Source organism: Cyprinus carpio, chromosome A2, assembly GCF_018340385.1.
Source record: "Cyprinus carpio isolate SPL01 chromosome A2, ASM1834038v1, whole genome shotgun sequence".
NCBI classification, from domain to species: domain Eukaryota; kingdom Metazoa; phylum Chordata; class Actinopteri; order Cypriniformes; family Cyprinidae; genus Cyprinus; species Cyprinus carpio.
Genome location: NC_056573.1, coordinates 17,429,936 through 17,449,310, shown reverse-complemented (window position 1 = coordinate 17,449,310; position 19,375 = coordinate 17,429,936). Strand labels below are relative to the sequence as shown.

The 19,375-nt window shown below is 37.7% G+C and overlaps 1 pseudogene; it reads left to right on the top strand.

Annotated features, from left to right (window-relative positions):
• Window positions 1–553: 553 nt before the first annotated feature.
• Window positions 554–19,375, top strand: part of LOC122147029 — a 51,316-nt pseudogene continuing 32,494 nt past the window's right edge.

Here is a 19,375-nt window from a genome sequence, read left to right as displayed (position 1 = left end):
AATATCAGAACGTGACCCATTGCGCGCCGGAGAAAGGTGACAATCTCAGATAACCTTTATCCAGCGTTACACTTCTCCAAAGAACCTTACACTGTAGAGACAGCAAGCCATGTAAGTCTGCAACCAAACGCGATATTCCCGCTTTCATTTCGACCACAAAGAGGAAAACTTTATTGCGCGCGTAAATGAACTGTAAGTGAATGACAATTAGGCTTTTACGCAGTCATTGCGCGCTAAAAAGGCAGCTTCGAGGGGATCCCCAAGACACGAGATGTTCTGTTTGAACCTGACCACTCAAAAAGCAGGGAGGAAAGATTTAAAGTAGCCAGTTGTCAGTTACTCACAATTTGCGCTATCCAGTTACTTAAATAGTAAATTAAGAGAGGAACAGACTATCCACCGTAATGCACTGATAATTTCGAGATCCCTTGTCATTACAATTTCTTTTTAAGTAAAATAAAAAAGTAAAATAGAAACTTATTAACATACATATTGTAACTTAAACACAATTTATGCTTTTATTTAATGAAGAAAAGGCACTAAAAAACTATTTAAGCGAATTAAATATTAGCTCCCTTCCCAAGTGCAATTTAAAACAAACAAACAAATAGATGTCCACTCTTTGAAAGTTACAGCTTTACCTCAATAAAATGATGTTTTTTAGACTACTGGCTATTATTCTTGCAGTATTTCACACATGGCCGCTGAACAGGGCTCAGCCAGATCATCTCCAGAAGTATAAGCGGACACTGGCACAGAGAGCGGACCGAGCGCTTGCTGGAGAGCAGTGCGACTCAATCAGCCGCAAGCGGCCGCTGCACTCCGCGGCGCAGCAGTACCCTCTAGCGGGCGTCACTGGAAGGAACACTCGCTTGATAGACTTGCACTTGAGGAAAACTAGAACGGTGAGGTCGTGTTCAGGTGAGTGCAGCTCTAGTGGCACAAATGCGGTTGAATTAACTAACTGGGATATTAATGAGAAGGAGAAATATGAGGAACCACAAGAAGAGACTTTCATATGGAAGAAAGCAGGTAAACAGCCACAGGGGGCCAATGATCCTGGCTCTACTAAGTCACACAAACCCCTTCAATCGATTTCAAAAGGGACACCCTTTACAGGCAGAAAAGGGTGGTGATTTGACAGACAGCTCGCTCTCACTAAGAAGGGTTGCAAGGACCCTTCCAGAATTTGACAACGAAGAAGAAGTCCCAAAAGATATGCAGCACACCAATATCCACCACACTGACCTTCCTACAGAAAACAAAGAGTTCTCCGGGGAGCAAGAGGGGCTACAGAGCACTGCTGGGGAGCCGTGGAGGGCAGATGTACGCAATATGCCTGAAAAGTGGATGACAGCTGTGTATTTCAGCGGTCAGGCGGATCACCTAAAGGTGAACCCTGCATTTGGCCTAGAACTGCCCCGCTCTAGGTTCACTTTAGAGCTGTGGTCAAGCCAGAGGGGGGCCAGAATAATCCTGCCATCATTGCAGGTGGGTGTCTGTGCAATCCTATATCATTCTCATTGTCTAAAATCATGTTTTTTTTGTACTGGAGGGTTGCAGGTTCTTTAAACTGTTTTCTAGTAATTTGAATTGTCATTGGCTATTAATTAAAACAACAGTTATAACTTGAAGGATACATAATTTGCAATTAGCAGCTGTCTAATCAGAATAAATATTGCTCAAAGGCGTACAGCCATACAGACCAAAATGATTAAGGAAAGTCAGATTCATTCCTCAGTTCATCAAGTGCATCAAATGGTGTGCGACGGACCCTGTGTTGTGTCAGGGCTTTGACACGTTGTTGTTTCATTTAAGAGGCCTTTGTTGAGGATATCAGCTGACAAGCAGATGAAAGGAGAATGGGAAATCAGCTGCTTACATGGTGCAAACGATGAGTAGTGCTAAGGGAGGAGTGTTAGAGGAACAAGTGGCCACCACCTGCTCGATGTGTCCTGTCAGCTTTAATCACTTGTTTGTGCATATGGCGCACTGCGTTTCCAAGGTTGAATTCATAAGCTGCATGTTCTGGACACCGTACTAACATTGACAGCTAGCTCTCATCCAGCTCAATTGTTTGATATAAAACATTTTCAAAGCAGAAACTAGGTGTTGTTTCACATGCGAAGTTGATTTGTGAAAAATTGTCTGTAAATGCTTCGCAATTTATGTAGTTATATTATTAAGAAAAAAATATGTGTAATACCATGTTATACAAATTAATTATATTAATACCATGTTATATATATAATATGAATATATATATGAATATTATATATATATATATATATATATATATATATATATATATATATATATATATATATATATATATATAAAATGAAAAAAACTCAGATGCCTGTCAAAATCATACAGCAAAATAATTCAGCGCCATGTTGGGGGACAATAATGTCCTCTATAAAAAAAAAAAAAAAAAAATATATTACAATGTGTAAAATGTCTAAAATAAGGGAAAATGTTTTATTTATTTGTTTGTTTGTTTATTGCAAACCTATCACTAAAATTCATAAAATAATTTTTTATAGAGGACCTTATTGTCCCCCGACATGGCGCTAAGCTATTTTGCTGTATGATTTTGACAGGCATCTGAGTTTTTCTGATGCACATTATGATTACAAGAACAAAAATAAACAAAATAAGCTGTGGAACATCACAGAAGGTGCCGGATCCCTTAAGGGAGCTTTCGTAATCAGGTAAATGTGCATTTTCTGTATGGCTGCTGAGGAGGGTCAATGTGGAAATGATTATATCTGGAAGTGCTTCTGAGACTAGTTCCCAGTAAGAAGAACAAAGCCCAAAGTTCTCTTGTCATAACCTGCGCAAGGCTTTTCCTCTACCATGGATGCCAAAATACATGCTTTTAGGCGAAAGGGGGTGAAAATATTATTCATATGCTTCTAACACTAATGAGTCATCTATCAGACCTCAAAGAGAGCATTAGATATTCCATTTTAATCAAATCATCCACCACTTGGAGTAAATCAGTTCCCCAATGACTTCACAAATCTCTTAAATAAATGAGGGTTTTTACCATCTTGCTATTGTTAGGATTATATTATTTCCCTTTGACATATTTGTCATCATCACTAAAATCATGTGAACATTCATTCCAGCTCATTTTGAGGTCAATAGCTTTCTTTTAACAATCAGTGGACGAATCTATTGTTATAAAGCCAGTTTTTAAAAAATCCCCCACTCTGCCAAATGAGCGTTCAAAGGCTTTACTGGAAGTGGTCTTTTCAGCGCTAACTTTTCTTTCTCTATTAAGTGATATTATGCAAAAAACACTTGTCATATTGAAGCCATCAATTATACAAGATTACACAGAAAGTATTTTTTCAGCACACTTTGTCTCCAGCCAAACTCAGCACTCCAGGCCAGTCTGAGGTACTACTATTAGGAGTCTTTTATTTAGTGGGAGACAGATACTATAAAAACAGTAAGATAAGAACTCCTGCTTTGAAAATGTAGTAGCATCCAAGTGGATAGCACTCTGGAATGGTTTATCTTCAAATTCAAGACTTCAGGGTTGATACGCACAGAAATTAGCAGATGTTGTCACACACTGGAGCCCTGCACACACTTCAGCAGGCTTTTCCAATGAATGAAATTTCAGTGTGGTCCACGTCCCTCAGGATATTTTGTTTAAAGCTGCCCAGTGCTCGTTCTCCCGTTTGCAGGGAATAATGCACCCGAGTGTGTATGTGTTCGCATGTGCGTGTGTTGTAGGGAGGGTGAAGGGGTTCCCTGACCTCTTTTTGTCCTTTGACGGTAACATCTGGCTGCCAGATGTGTCTGCTCCTAAGAAAGACGGCTGGGAATATCAGTGGATTTGTTGAATGGAAGTGACTTAAACTCTTAAACTCTTTAGATAATTAAACACCAATTACTCTGTGTTTGATGAAGCTACATTTCAGCTCATTGACTCCTTCGTTTGTGTTTATTTCTAGGCGTGTTTGACAACTGCTCATATCCCTTGAGCGAAAAAGGTTGGTCTGTTGGGATTCGAGCAGTAGACCCTACAGGAAGAAAAGATGGCAGGTTTTTCTTCTCCCTTCGCATGGATCGGGCACTTAAATCCACCACTATCATTGCACACCAGCGCTACCAGCCGAACAGCTGGACTCATGTGGTGGCCCAGTTATGACGGCCACAAGATGGCGCTGTACATAGACAATTCCAAGGTTGGCGAGAGCAGAGAACAGTCAGGTGACCTATACAGTCCCTACATCAAAGCCTGTCGCCTGTTTCTACTTGGTGGGGACCAGTCGGATCACGAACACAGTTTCCGTGGGCATTTGGGAGGTGTCACATTATGGGGTTATGCACAAACTCACGAAGAACTTCTTAAAGGTCACCAATCCCATGCAGAGAGACAAGCTCCCATCTTGTCCCAGTGGGCAGATTTCTCTGAGGTTGAGAATCAGTGGGCGCCCTACAAAGACCATAACAAACCAGTCATTGTGGCTCTTCCTGTCCCAGAGCGGCAGCTTGTTTCTCCATTTCTTCCACCTCAATGTGGCGTGACCGTGTGTGACAATGCCGATGTCGCCCTCAGTTATAACCAGCAATGGCAACTGCGAGTTGAGAAGCACCTACGTTACCGCATCGTGAACATCTGTAAGGAAGACGGAAGCGACCCTACAGTCTCTCTGCAGCAGATCCAGCTCCAACACCAGGCCTTGGAAGACGCCTTTCGTCCTTACAACATCACGCTGGAGCTCAGCATTCACACCATCTATAACTCTTCCCTCCAACGGCGCTTCATCCTCAGCAACTGCCACATTGCCAAGGTGGGGAACCGCCATTGCGATCCCGAGTGCGACCATCCTCTTACAGGCCACGATGGGGGCGACTGCTTGCGCATGGGGCCCTGCTACAACTGGAAGCGAAGGGATGGAGTCTGCAACCCAGAGTGCAACACCATTCACTATGATTACGATGATGGTGATTGCTGTGACCCCGAGGTCACAGATGTCGCAAAGACCTGCTTTGATCCCGAGTCTTCTCAGAGGTGAGCTTGTGCTTCAATATGGTTACACTTTGGCAACTAGCTTGAACCCAGGCATAATTTTAGTGGGATGTGCAAGAGGGTTCATGTTTTGGTCTTAATTCAAAGATTGCAATATCTTTCTAGCAAAAACCCCTCAGGATGATATTTGACTGCCTGCTAGCTTCTATAGAATTTGATGCGGGTACCAAAGTCAGCTACCATATCATTATATCAACTACATTTATGTCCTTAGCAGATGCATTCCTACTAAAACAGATTGTGTTAACGTGTAGGCCTTAAAGGCCAAGACAAGATTATTGAAAGCATTCCCTATCCTTCGCTCAGGATCACTGTAAACTGTTTTTTGAGTTCAAGAAATTGACAAAAGATATGTGCTTGTTAAATGTTCTCACAGCACCATCAGGAAAAAGGAAACCAAAGTGTCTTATTGTGAAATAGTGTCCACTTTTTTCATTTTTTATTTTCAAGATTTCAGGGCATTCTGTATTTCTCAACATGCAAAGGTTTACAAATTGGCCTTCTGGAATAACTTTAAAAAGCATGCAAAACTTGGATGCAGACCTGAGCCAAAGTATACACGTAATGTGGCTAAACAACAAAACCAGAGGTCTCGGCACTATTCACATTGAAAGGCAGGACAGTTTTGCTCCCGTACAGACTGTTTGACGGCATGCCACAGAATCTTTAATTTTTCTGATGCTACGTAAATGAGTAGATGTTCACAAAACCGTACTATAGTGTAAAATCCTGAAAATGTGATCACGCCAAGTCTTTTATTTAAGTCCTTTTATCAGCTAGATGAATTTGCTATATGTCAAATTTCCAGATGGAGTTTGGGAAGTGTTATTCCAGGCTCAGTGTGCAATGAGACTTTGTGCCTCAGCCACTAGCTGTTGTCATTTTATGGTTGCTTGAAAACAAGCTTTCTTCAAGAACTGCCTATCTGTTCCTGAAGGTCTTCTGTATAGATTAATATTGTCCCAATGAAACCATTGGATGGTGGTCTAAGGCCCCTTTTACACTAGTGCTTTTTCGTTTTAAAACGCATAACTTTTGCTACAGTTACGCCTATGATTTACACTACTCCGGCGTTTTCGACCCTCGAAAACTGAGACTTTTGAAAACGCTGCAGACCCCGTTTTAGTTTGAAAACTCTGGGGTTGCGTTTCAGTGTAAACGGACCAAAACGGAGACTTTTGAAAACGATGTCATGGCTGCCCACATTCGCTCTGCGTATCCTTGATGACAGTGTAAACAATAACATCATGCGCATTGTTGTACCCATAGATGTATAGGTAGATTCCCCATTCGATCGCTCCAAGCACGTAGACGTGTCCGCGATCTAAATAATAAGGAATCTATCTATTCATATCTATGGCTGTACCTGCATGAATGGTCACGTGACATACGTTTTTATGTTGTGTAGTATAAACGGAGATCGTTTCTGAAACGCAGCGGAAACGCCAGTGTAGACAAGGATCGTTTTCATTCTAAAATGCCGTTTTAACTGCCATTGAGATGAATGGGAATACTAAAAGATAAACTTCTTCAGGGAATTTCAGACCTCCTTTATTCTACCAAGGCCAACAGTTTGGGGTAGTGGTGACCTGGAGTACCATATGTCCCTTGCACGCCATATTCAAAAAGCAATCCAAAGGTACTGAATAACCCAAAGGTTTATTTACTGGACTTGTTTTCCTCTAAATATGATATGTCAAAAAAGTGAAAGTAGAAATGTTAATAGCCAATGGGACCGGATTAACCATGGGCTCATAGACTAAGCCCTTAGAGAGATCTTTCCTTACCATGCTGGAATAGTGGATTGCTAAGGCCGAGGTCCAGAGTTTGCAGAGAATTAATGCAGGGATGACATTTTGATGGCAATTGTATAGCGTGCTTTTATGTGGAGGTCTGGGATTTTAATGTTTTGCTGTGTGAGTTATAGCCCAGGTATCTGCTGCTGGGCAGTGAAGTGCAAGTACTTGCCAGTGGCTGTCACTACGCAAATTTGTTGTTGAAGCAGAGAGAAAAAGCACAAGGGAACCACCAGGTGCTTTTTGGTAAGCTCCAGAAATGGAACGAGAAGAAAGCGAAGACATTTTAGTCCAGACACTTAAGCCAAAAGAACTGAACTACCTGATAACTCTTCTCTTTAGTAATTAACTTTGATAGATGCTTAGCAATTTCAGAGATTTATGATGTATTTATTTCTTAATTCATTTGGCTGCAAGATGGTGGATCAGTGGTTTTTAATATGACTATTTTAATAAATAGTTTTCATTTTCTGTGTTACTTAAACAGATTTTGTCCACCTGAAAGGTGAAGTTTTGTTCTTAAAATACTTTATTCTATGCCAGGTTAATGCACAGGTAAAACCATTTATTAGATGACTAGATGAATAACCAGAAATTTGCTTTTAATACATTTGTTTGGGCTATCTGACATGTCAATTGTGTGATTTTAAGACGGAAGTAAATATTGCATGAATAATGGAAGATGGGGCAAAGCAAAAGGCACAGTAGGATTGCTTGGCAAACCTGTTTGGAAGCAAAACTTTCATTATTAATGCAGTTCTATTTGGTGCTGCTAATGGCGCAAAAATTAGGGAAGTTTGTTGGCACAAGTCTCTTGTGGAATGAACATTAAATGAACTAAGAGCAAATGATGTACATTACCATTAAAAGTTTGGGGTTAGTTAGTTTCTGTTTTCTGATTTCTGAAGGATCATGTGACACTGGAGTAATAGCTGCTAAAAGTTCAGCTTTGTCACAGAAATAAATAACATTTTAAAATATATTAAAATAGAAAATAGTTAATAGAAAATAAAAAAAGCACCCTTAGTAAGTACAAGAGACGGCTTTCAAAAACTGTATTTGTTTGTTTGTTTATCTTTTTTTATTATTGATCATATGTTATACAACATTTAATTGTATAACATTTTTTATTTACATAAATGTCAAGAAACTTGAATAAATATATGAGTAAATTCTGAGCAATTTGCACATAAAACAGACCTCCTCATTCATGAAACTTGAATAAATATATGAGTAAATTCTGAGCAATTTGCACATAAAACAGACCTTCTCAAAAACTCTCCTCCAGATTCACAAGCTCTTCGTAAACGTCCATTTTGATAGTTAACGTGTATGTTAATGAATTCCAATCATTTGTAAATAGGGTGCTCGTGCATGCTCATGCTCAATTAGCATAATCCCCGCCTATGAATTACAGCTACGCAAATTGTGTGTCCAGGAATGCAGTGGAATATTCTGGTCTACTTTCTCAGGATTGGCTCTAGCATAAATGCAAAAAAAGACGAGACCATATGACTTTCAATAAATATTCAACAATGTGTGACCACCAAAGTGTTTTTAGACAGCTGAAAAAATGTCAGGCGCTATTCTTAAAACGACCGGCTGATGGCGCTTGAGAACGCTTTGGTGGCGCAGCGTTTTTCCATTACGGCCGGGTAAATAGTGACAGTGACGAGCGCTGCCTTTTACAATGTATTAGCCTACAAGTATCTAACTTTTAAGAATTTTACTAAATATAATAAAGCAGTAACCAGTAATATTGACTTCTCAATCGTTGTAGGCAGTCGTCGTACAAGCAGAATGTTTAAGGTATTTGTCCCGCCCCTCCTCTATTTACGGCTGGGTAAATAGTGACACCGACGAGCGCTGCCTTTTACAATTATCAACATAGCTGCAAAAAGTTCGAAAGTTTACGCCAGAATGGCTTTACGAACGATTTACACAAAAATTTTCTTCGTGTTTCATTAATGAGGCCCAGTGAGTGCAGGACAAGAGGGCAAATATTCAGATGTTACATTTTTGTGGCAGAACCCACTTCCATTTCAGAATATAACCCTGTGCCAGTCAATCCCTGGTGCTGACCAACCCGAGTTTCCTCGACATTGATAGCTGCTCTGATTAGAGGACTGTGCTGACAGTTGAACATTTTCACTTGCTGTTGTTTTTGTCATGTTGTGTTTGTTTCCTGAATAAGCATTTTTGTGCCATCAGTTGGTTTGTGGTTAGTATTTGATTCTTCTGTTGGTAGATTTGGAAACAATGGACATCATGTAATTTTTATTTTTTGCATATATATATATATATATATATATATATATATATATATATATATATATATACACACACACACGCACACAGTATATTGTTTTTTTGTTGTTTTTTTGTCTTTTTTTAGAATTTACCTGATTCATCTGTAAGTATAAAAATATGTTCTTCCTCAAACATATTCAAAGGTTGGACAGGTAAATAGTGTCGTGGCACTCAAATCTGTGTCCTTGTAAGTGCACATCTTATATTTGTCATGAACAATGCTTTACCCATTGTACCATGGCTCATGACTTGTCTTATACTTTTTCTTATACTTTATATTTGGAAATTTTCCTCAAGCTCATGTCCATGGTGTTAAATATTTAAATTTATTAAATTAATCCACCTGTCATAATGTGCAAAGTTAATTGTTTTTCTAAACATCTAAACGTATTTTATTGCCCGTGTTCTGCATATGTTTGGCTTTACTTGACTGTGAGCAATTCACAATTTAAAAAAATGTTGCTTAATTTCCAGAACACATTCGGAACAGCACTCTGTTTAAGTCTTAACAGTCTAAGTCATGTGAATTTCAATTGTTAAATAATTTGAACTGTATTGCTGAATTACCCCTTAGGAGAAATTTAGGCAACACTCAAGAAGCACTCAAGAAGATTGGCTCAGCCTTTGCTTGTTTAATAAGAAAAAAAAAATGACACAAGAAGTACGATGGTTGGTTTATTCTCGCATGGAACGGGTCCAAGGAACAGTAGGTGGTTCAGCTAATAGGCTCGACCCTTCGGCATGATCCAAAGGGCAATAAGAACCGGATCTCTTCAAACCAACAGCTCAAATATATGAGGTGCAAAGGCTTAAGCAGCTATGAAAGCAAAAGAGAAAAATTACATGTGACATACTCCAAAGTAAAAATAAGTTAACATCACACATCAAAGCGCCTCTATGGTGATTTATCACAGCTGGGAGTGGAATAAAAAAAAGTGGGCAGTTGTTTCATGCGCCATAACCAGTTCAAACAATTATAATTCCTAATCATCATGACATAAAGTAATTTTTTTATGACTGTTGTTATTAAAACTGTTAATAAAAGTCAATATGCGAATTTAAAAATATGTATAGGACATCGTACTGCAGTAAAATTTATGTTAGTTCTCTTACAAATTCCATTTGCTTACTTCTTATGACACATTACATATGACAAACTATATAAACGGTTGTTGTTTTAAACTGTTATTTTTAACAAAATTTGAAACTGTCATTCCCTTTTAAATCTTGACTCAAGCGATCAAAGAACAATCGAATAACTTTCATGTTGTTCATTCATGGCAGTTCCATCAATAATTACTTGTTTTCTATGCAAAGTTTCTTGACTATGTGTCAATATCTATGATGCAGGGCTTATATGAGTGTGAAGGAACTGAAGGAGCTGCTTCATCTGAGCAGTTCAGACACGCTCAATGTGTTCTTCGCTAATAATTCAGCACGCGAGGAGCTTGCTGGGGTTGCCACCTGGCCATGGGCAAAAGAAGCGCTTACTCATCAAGGTAAGATGTCCATTTACATGTAACACAGCAGCCCATGAACATGATGAAGTGAATAACCCAAGTCCCATTTTAATAGAATTTAGGTAATGTGAAAGTGAAAAAATAAAAATAAAACAAATAACTCAAACGATGCAAATTTAAAAACCCAATAATGAAAACCTGACTTATGAAATGTTTTCATTTGACTGAACTACATTAGATAAGACTGGACTAGACTTGAGTCCAGAAATCAACCATGGTTTGGTTTTTTAGCATGGCTCAGTTAGCCCCTGCTGGTAGATGTTGTAACTACACAATCTTGTTTTAAAGGGGTCATCAGATGCTACATGCACGTTTACAAGTTGTTTGAACTGAAATGTGTGTTGGCATTGTGTGTGTACACAACCACCCTATAATGATAAAAATCCACCCAGGGTTTATTTATTTTTATTTTTTATTTTTTTAACCTACTAAGATCTTTACCCCTTTCTCAAATCGAGCCGATCTCGGATGCCTGTCTTTGTGATGTCACACAGACAGGCCCCTCCCACAATAGTTTGATTGACAGTAGCGTTTCAGCAAAGATTGGACTGGTGTCTTACCTTAGACCTGCCCTGAGTGAGCTGTCATCAGTCCACCATTGTTTCACCGCCGGAGCAGATGTAGACAAGAATGTCTCCTAAGCGATTGAGGTGATCTTTTGTTGGATGTAATCATAGACTGTAAAAAAAGATGGACGACGCGTATCAACTACTTCCACTGTAGAAAAGTGAAGCCAAACATTCTCAGTATGGCCGCTGTCATCTTAGTAGTGTCGTGAGGTGGAGCCACAATATCAAACTCCCGCCCAAACTCCTGCAGACCCAATCAACCATAACGACATGCCCCATTGTTATAGCATCAAATTACTAGCTAAAATCAAACTTATCACAAAATCGAAAATTGAGCATACATCAGTGTGATAACTACCTTAAATGAAAAAAAAACATCTTTCGGAAAATTGTATTGGAAGTGTAATTTATTTTTTTATTATGACTTAAGTCCCGTTCGTTTACATGGAGAGGGTGGGATTTATTGCCTGTACTGCAGCCAGCCACCAGGGGTGATCAAAGATCCCGCAGCTTCACTTTTTAAGACTTGTGAGGCACACCCGGATGTAATAATGAACATAGCAGTCACAATTTACCCCAAACACCTGAGCCGCTGAAGACGCAATGGATTATGTTTGTTTTTGAAGGGAATGCGCCCCTGATCTGCCTAAATGTGTCTATCTTCGCGCGGATCATTCATGGTCCAGCTTCACCTACAGAAAAAGTGAGCATAAGGTTTTTAATGAATCTCTGCAAATCGCCTTTCCTGATAATGTGCCAATTAGCAAGTTTCATGATGAATGCGGCTAAAGTAAACCTTCTCTCTGAGAGCGGCTCGGAAGAGAGGGGCGGGGTCAGCAGAGGTCTTTAACATTTAAAGGAAAATGCTACCAAATGGCTTGCTCTGAAAAGAGCTGTTTTTGACAGGGTAAAAAAAGATGAATTTTTTACACTAACAGTAAGAAATTTTAACCAAACTATGTTACAGACTTTTCATTAAGACCCTAAAGAATCATATCAACTTGTGGAAAATGGGCATCCGATGACCCCTTTAAAAAATCTCTTTCTATTGATGGCCTTTTTTTTCAAGTAACATAAATCACAAATATTTCATCACCTTAAGGCAGATGTTTTATTGCATTTATTTAATGCTCTTAAAAGCATGAAATGGATATAGATTTTCCATTATGTTTGACATCACAGCTAAGTATTGTCACTAGTAAAAGGGTTGGGACCGTGTGTATTTTTTGGAAGGGATAAAAAACGGACAAGATAATATGAGAACAAAGTGTTAAACCCAACTGGGTTTATTCTACCATGGACAATGTCAAGTTAAGAACTCAAGTTTCCTGTCACTATATTCCCCACAGCACAGTTTTTTTGTACCTAATGCCATAGATCTTCCTGTTCATGACTTATTCTTTTTTATCACCTTAAATCTTTTCTTTAAAGAAACACATTCTTGTCTCTTCGTCCTTGTTGTCTGCATTTGCCTTTACAAGATTAATGTGCCGTAATCTCAAGCATAAAAGAAAACACTTGCAGCACGCATAGATGTCCCTTTAGATTGCCCCTTAATCATTAAGGTCATCCACCGGGAGAGAAGAAAAGGAACTCGACAACAACCAAACAAAAACAAAAGAAGGGTGTATTAAGCTGTTGCCATCTTCATCCAACTGCCAGCTGATTTTATAGTACTCGTCGTTGCTGTGTTTTAGAGCTCATTAAAGCGGTCTCAGTTAAGTCCAGCTCCATTAAAAAGGAGATTTCTCTCAAGCAGGAAGGTTTCTTATATAAGTCCCCCCCCATTGGTTCAGGATGCATGATCAGACATTGTGGTCCTGGCTTTTTGGGTTATAGCTTTTGTTAATGAGAACATTTTGGCCTGTGCGTAGAATGTGAACTTTTAAACAAATATTAGCATGAGTAATTAGCGCCAACCTGCTTTTGTGAGCTTGAATTCATGAATTTCATGAATTAACATACAGTCTGTTTCTAATGTGTATGTGATAACACTTTGCATTCATTTGTTAACATTTACTTAATTAGATATCAAAACAATTTTACAACATTTATTAATCTAGAATATTGCTAATTTCTTAATATATATTGTTGTTTTTATTATTTTTTAATTCATAAAATAAGGATTTTAATGTATATAACTTATAAATGTTAAAAATGTAATGTACATGTAACATGTAATGAACAGGATAATGCCATCGACCTATCATTATCACAAAATAAAACATTTCAGGAGGGGGTCCTTGGTGTCCTCATCACCCTGTCATGTTTTATTTTGCTCTCAATTGTCCTGTTAATGATCTGAGCAGAGAGGTGGTCTGAGACATAAAATGTAACATGAAATTCATGAATGACTGAACATGCTGCTTTGAATCTCACAGAGCTATGGCCCCTTATTTTCACAGAGATATGGCTCCATTCCTATTATGCCCATAATCCACCTCTGCTTTTGATTTACCGTCATGTCAAAACAGCCCTTTGGTGAAAGACGATCTTTGTCCACAAATGTTTCACTGGACCTGCATGGAAGTTAAAAAGCAAGATTAGTTTCTCATAAATTAGAGGTATGGTTTATAGTTTTAATTTCACATAAATCACAAGCTTATTTGCGAGAGTACCTTGATGTATTATACTAAGAAACAAGGTCAAACTACTGCTCTGAATGCTTTAAGTGAAATCAGACCATAGCAGGGACTGCTGATCTTGTGGGTATAACTGTAAATGATCTGTGTCTGTCAGACGTGTCTAGCCAAGCTCTATCCGTTTGGCTGAACTCCCATAAAACGTGGATATTTCCTAAATAAAAAGGTTATTTACTAAAATCTAGTATATCTGCTGCAATGGCTTGTCTGGGGTTGAGCACAAATGTCCAGAAGAGAAAGATTTTCGCAGATGCTCACATAAACCAACTTCTGTTTTTAATTAGTAAATAAATTCACCTAACAACATATAAGATACAATTTCGATATAACAAAAAATTATGCATATTAGTCTCACTATGTCATTTCATACTTGTTCTTAAACAGCTGAACATATGCACAGATTTTAAATAGTTATAAATGTCACATTGTTTTAAGCTTTTTATTACATTATTTAAATATAAAACCAGATGCCAGTGTGTTACTTTTCAGCAGGTGTGGGATCTTAAATACATTTTAATGTTCTGAATGTGGGTAGAATATTAGTCAACACTGATACCCAGATGTACTGCTCTTTCTGATAATCCTAGCTGCGGTGGTCCCGTTTTTACAGGATAGTGCACACTGTGTTTAAATGCAGCAATATTTCAGAACAAAATCAGTTAAATTTTTACTCACAGACTCCTGGCTTTGAGATTAAAGTTAACTTGAACATTTACACCTCAGTGTTCTGTCAGATTGAAGTTTATATTGTTGCATCTACTGCAGTGATGTCAATTTGGGTTATTTTTCAGGTGGAATGATTCTTAATCCCTCCTACTTTGGAACCAAAGGACACAACAACCACCATGATTCATGAGATGGGTCATATTTTGGGACTGTACCATGTGTTTAAGGGTGTGAGTGAACGCGAGTCATGTGATGACCCCTGTCAAGAGACCACCCCATCCATGGAGACGGGAGATCTGTGTGCCGATACAGCCCCAACCCCAAAGTCTAAAGTTTGTCACGACCCTGATCCAGTCAATGACACATGTGGCCTTACCCAATACAAAAACACACCGTACAACAACTACATGAGTTACACAGGTAGTCATGATCAGGTTAATGCTTCTGTTTGCTCACCAAAAAGTTAATGTCACTTAGTGGTACAAGTTATACCTACACTGTAAAAATAAATCTGTAGTTTTTACAAAATAATTTTGGCAGCTGTGGTTGCCAGAATAATTTTGTAAAAAATACAGAAAAACTGTAGTTTTTACAAAATAATTTTGGCAGCTGTGGTTGCCAGAATAATTTTGTAAAAAATACAGAAAAACTGTAAACACATTTACAGCCAAAAACTGTAAATTTTACAGTATAAAACTGTTATTTACAAACAAGAAAATCTGAATGTAAACCAGTAAATTCAACAACTGTTTTGTACCTTTAACATACTGACAACCACCATAATAATGCAGATGATAAAAGAGAAAGCCACATGAAGAATCAAAGCTCATCACAAGTAGCTTCGCCACAAGCAGAAGTTTATATTAATATATAGAAGGTGTCACAGAGTCATTCATGCAAACACAAAACACCATCATGGTGACACACACGATAATTAAATAATGCAATAAATTTTCATTAAACAACAGAAGTTGTAACATAAAGCCCAAATGTACATAACTGATAAAAAAAAAAACTATTAAAAAACATGATTATTTAAACAAAATACTTTAAAATGTGGAGCGTCACGCAGGGAATTTTGGGAATATCAGTTTACAGTTTTTGACTGTAAATTATACATTGATTTGTTCTTTTTTAATTCTAAAAACTGTAAAATTAACAGCATTTTACTGTAAAATTACATGAAATGTGTGGTTAGATCTTTTACAGTTTTTCCTGTATATAGTACGGGAACTTACCGTTAACCTATTAACAGTTTTTTTCTGTAGCGTTTTTACAAAATTGTACAGTTAAAATTACACTTATTTTTTACAGTGTACATGCATGTAGTGTAATGCACTACCATTCAAAAGTTTGGCATCAGTACAAATTTTTTATTTTATTTAGTTTTTTTTGAAAGAAGATTCTTTTGTTCAACAAGGCTGCATTTTTGATCAAAAAGATTAAATTATGTATTTTAATTTAAAATATCTGTTTTCTATTGTAATATGTTTTATAATGTAATTTATTCCTGTAATACTAAAGCTGCCATTACTCCAGCCATTACTCCAGTCTTTAGAGTCACATGATCCTTCAGAAATCATTCTAATATGCTGATTTGGTGCTCAAGAGACATTTCTTATCACTATCACAGTTGGAAATTGGTTGTGCTGCATAATGAATTATGGAAACTCTGATACAGTGTCTTTTTCAGGATTATTTGATAAACAAACAAGAAAAAAAAATTAACAATTCAATCAATTTAGTGCATCCTTGCTGAATAAAAGTAGCAGTTTCTATAAAAGATAAAAAGTCAGTGAGTTATACATAAACATTAACTCAGTGTTAATATTTAATATTTATTTGTGAAAGATTTTAACCTTTTTTTTATTACAGATGATGACTGTACAAACCATTTTACACCCAATCAAGTAGCTCGGATGCACTGCTATATTGATTTAGTCTACAACAAATGGGTCCATGGTAGAAAGCCCACCCCTGTTCCTCTTGCACCAGTGGTGATTGGTCAAGATGCAGATTCCGTCACCATTCATTGGTTGAGCCCAATCAGTGGGCCACTTGCCCACAGGTAAAGTGAGGAGCATACATATAACAGACAAAGTGGAAATAAATGTTTGTCTGTACAAGTATTTATGCATCCATGTTGCACTATTTCTTGTATTCACTTAATTTCCCCAGGCAACTTGATTTTGGGTTATGGTTAGAGTTAGTACTAATACTTCGCCACATTACTTTATTTTGTAAATCAGATATGAACCATGCTGTGTGAATATATACTGGAGCTCATTTTCATGATTATGCTAACTGAAGTAAATGTAGTTATGTTAGAAATGTTCCACTCTAACATGCAGTTTTGCAGTGCAAAAACCTGCATTTTATTCACAAACCATGTGCAGTGCAGTTTAACTGGGTGTTAAATGTTGTTAAACACAAACGCTTTTTGATCTATCACTCTCTTAGGGAAGGTGACATGAACTGTCATCTCTGTGACGAAAATGGAATTTTCCATCAGTACGCCCATGAGGCCACTTCTCCTCACGCCTGTGATTCCACTGGATACTGGACACCAGAGGAAGCAGTGGGTTAGTACTCATGTTATTTTAAAGCATTATCACACAACTTTACTTCATCCTTGCAAACACAGACAGGTGGAATGATACAAACCATAACAAAAGGCTCATTGCTGTTGGGCTGTATATCAGCGCTGTTGAAATCCCGTTTGGTCAATCAAATTAGAGGACCAGAACTGACTGCTGTATTATAGTTTTTATATCATGATCTAACAATGTTCTTCCACACAATCATATGTCATGAATCATAAGATGCATGACTGAATGCCGTCTCTGACATACTTTTTGTTGTACGTGTGCTTGATCCTCAGCACACCACTGAATATTTCACGAATGATCGTCAATGTAAAAAAAATTAAATAATAATAAAATACCTGCTCTTTGATTAATGAGGATAGAGAGAATTTAGCCCTGGCTTCTTTCTCCGAACTTTGCATTCACATTCAGGTGGATTGTTCAGTCTCATGCGGGCCAGGTGCGTGCAAGTCTGGAAGAATGTAGGGAATAAATCATTAAAGCATAATTGCCTGGATAAAGAACACTCTTTTTGCCATCAATGAATAAAAAAGGCCCTTGGCACAGCTTCAAGTTTTGGTAATATTGGGTGGCGTCCAGAAGCGGCCCGTCATAAAAAGCGATGTGTATCCTGTGCAGCTTTTCAACTTTATTCCTCACCTAACAGATGTTACTGATTATTTCTAATCAGAAATCTCTTAGCATCTGGTCTGCCCGCTCAACTGATATGTGTCACGGATAAGATTGTGCTTTAAAAAGTCCACCCAAAATGTGGAAATCCTCCCCTGGTATGCAGTCGTTTTTCATAAAGCACAGTATTATGAGAGAGGTCAAGCATAAAATTATCCAGCTAGGTGGTAGTGGAGAGTGATTTTTGGCCCGGAGTCTTGTTTTGAGAAACAGATGGATGACAAATAAAGTCTTAAATGTAAAAAAAAAAAAAAAAATGATATATTTATCTAAGAAAATAATATCTTTGCGATTATTAATGATGAAATGAGATTTAATACCATCGGTTCAGATAAATTACGGTAACATATTGTTTTTGTTTTATTTTTAAAAACATGATAAAGTGCATGATGACTACCTAATGTGAATTATTTTGTCGGTCAGTTAATCATGTCAGAAAGACTTTAAGAGCAATATGACAACACTGTTTGTGTAGAATGAAATAACGCTTACGGTAATACTACGGTGAATCATTTGATAACTGTATTAACGCAGGCCAATTCAATACCAACAAATCATACAGTACTTGGATCTCAGATCTCTCACATCTTGCAGCACTCATCTCTGCTTACTTGTACCATAGCCTCTGTATGTACTATAAGGAAACTTTCTGAGAAATAGGGCTCGAGCCAGGGCTTTGAGCAGAGACCTGGTTAAGGCAGCGAGAAAGAAGGAAGGATAAACATGTTCACCAGATCTTGCCGCATGGCTTCTCCCTGCGGGAGCATTACACCCACATCTGATACAGTCATCAATTCTAACCTTGGTGGGGCCCTTGCTCTGTTTATCTGACCAATTGAGAATTATGGTTGGCCTTAGTCCTGCTGCTGTTTACCCTGTACACATCCACACTGTGAGGTCACACTGGGTGCAAAGGAGTGCTCTGTGACTCAAGGTTGCTGTCTGTCTATCTGGTCACTCTCGACCTGGAATACAGTTTAATCTATCATTGTAAAACTTTTTGGAGGCAGAGAGTTCACATGGCCTGAAATTAAGACTTGTGCTCTTTACATTAATACACAAATAGTTCACTAAACAGTTTGTGTCGCTTCAGCATGTTTGGGCACAAAAGTGTCTTACCTATTAATTAGACCCCCTTCAGTTCAGTTTAACCAGGTCTAATATTTATCTCCTTTCTATGTAAATTATATTTATTATTGTTAATTTATTATTTACAGGTTTATTAAGGGGAAAACTGTAGACTGTTTTTGGCTGCAAGCAGGGTGAGATTGCTTTAGTACAAACAATCCAGTAAACAAGGCAAATCAGTATAAATAACATGATATTCTGACAGGGACAATGTCCTAGACCAAGCACACTTTAGACTTTTTTTTTCTTTAATGTTTTGCCCATTTACTACTATATTTTTTCATTATTCATTACATTTTATTTATAAATATACTTATTTATAAAGAGCCGATTTACTCTTAACTTTTACAAGTTTGGATAAGTACTTTTTTATACTTTTATTCGCAAGGGTGCATTAAATTGATCATAAATTAACA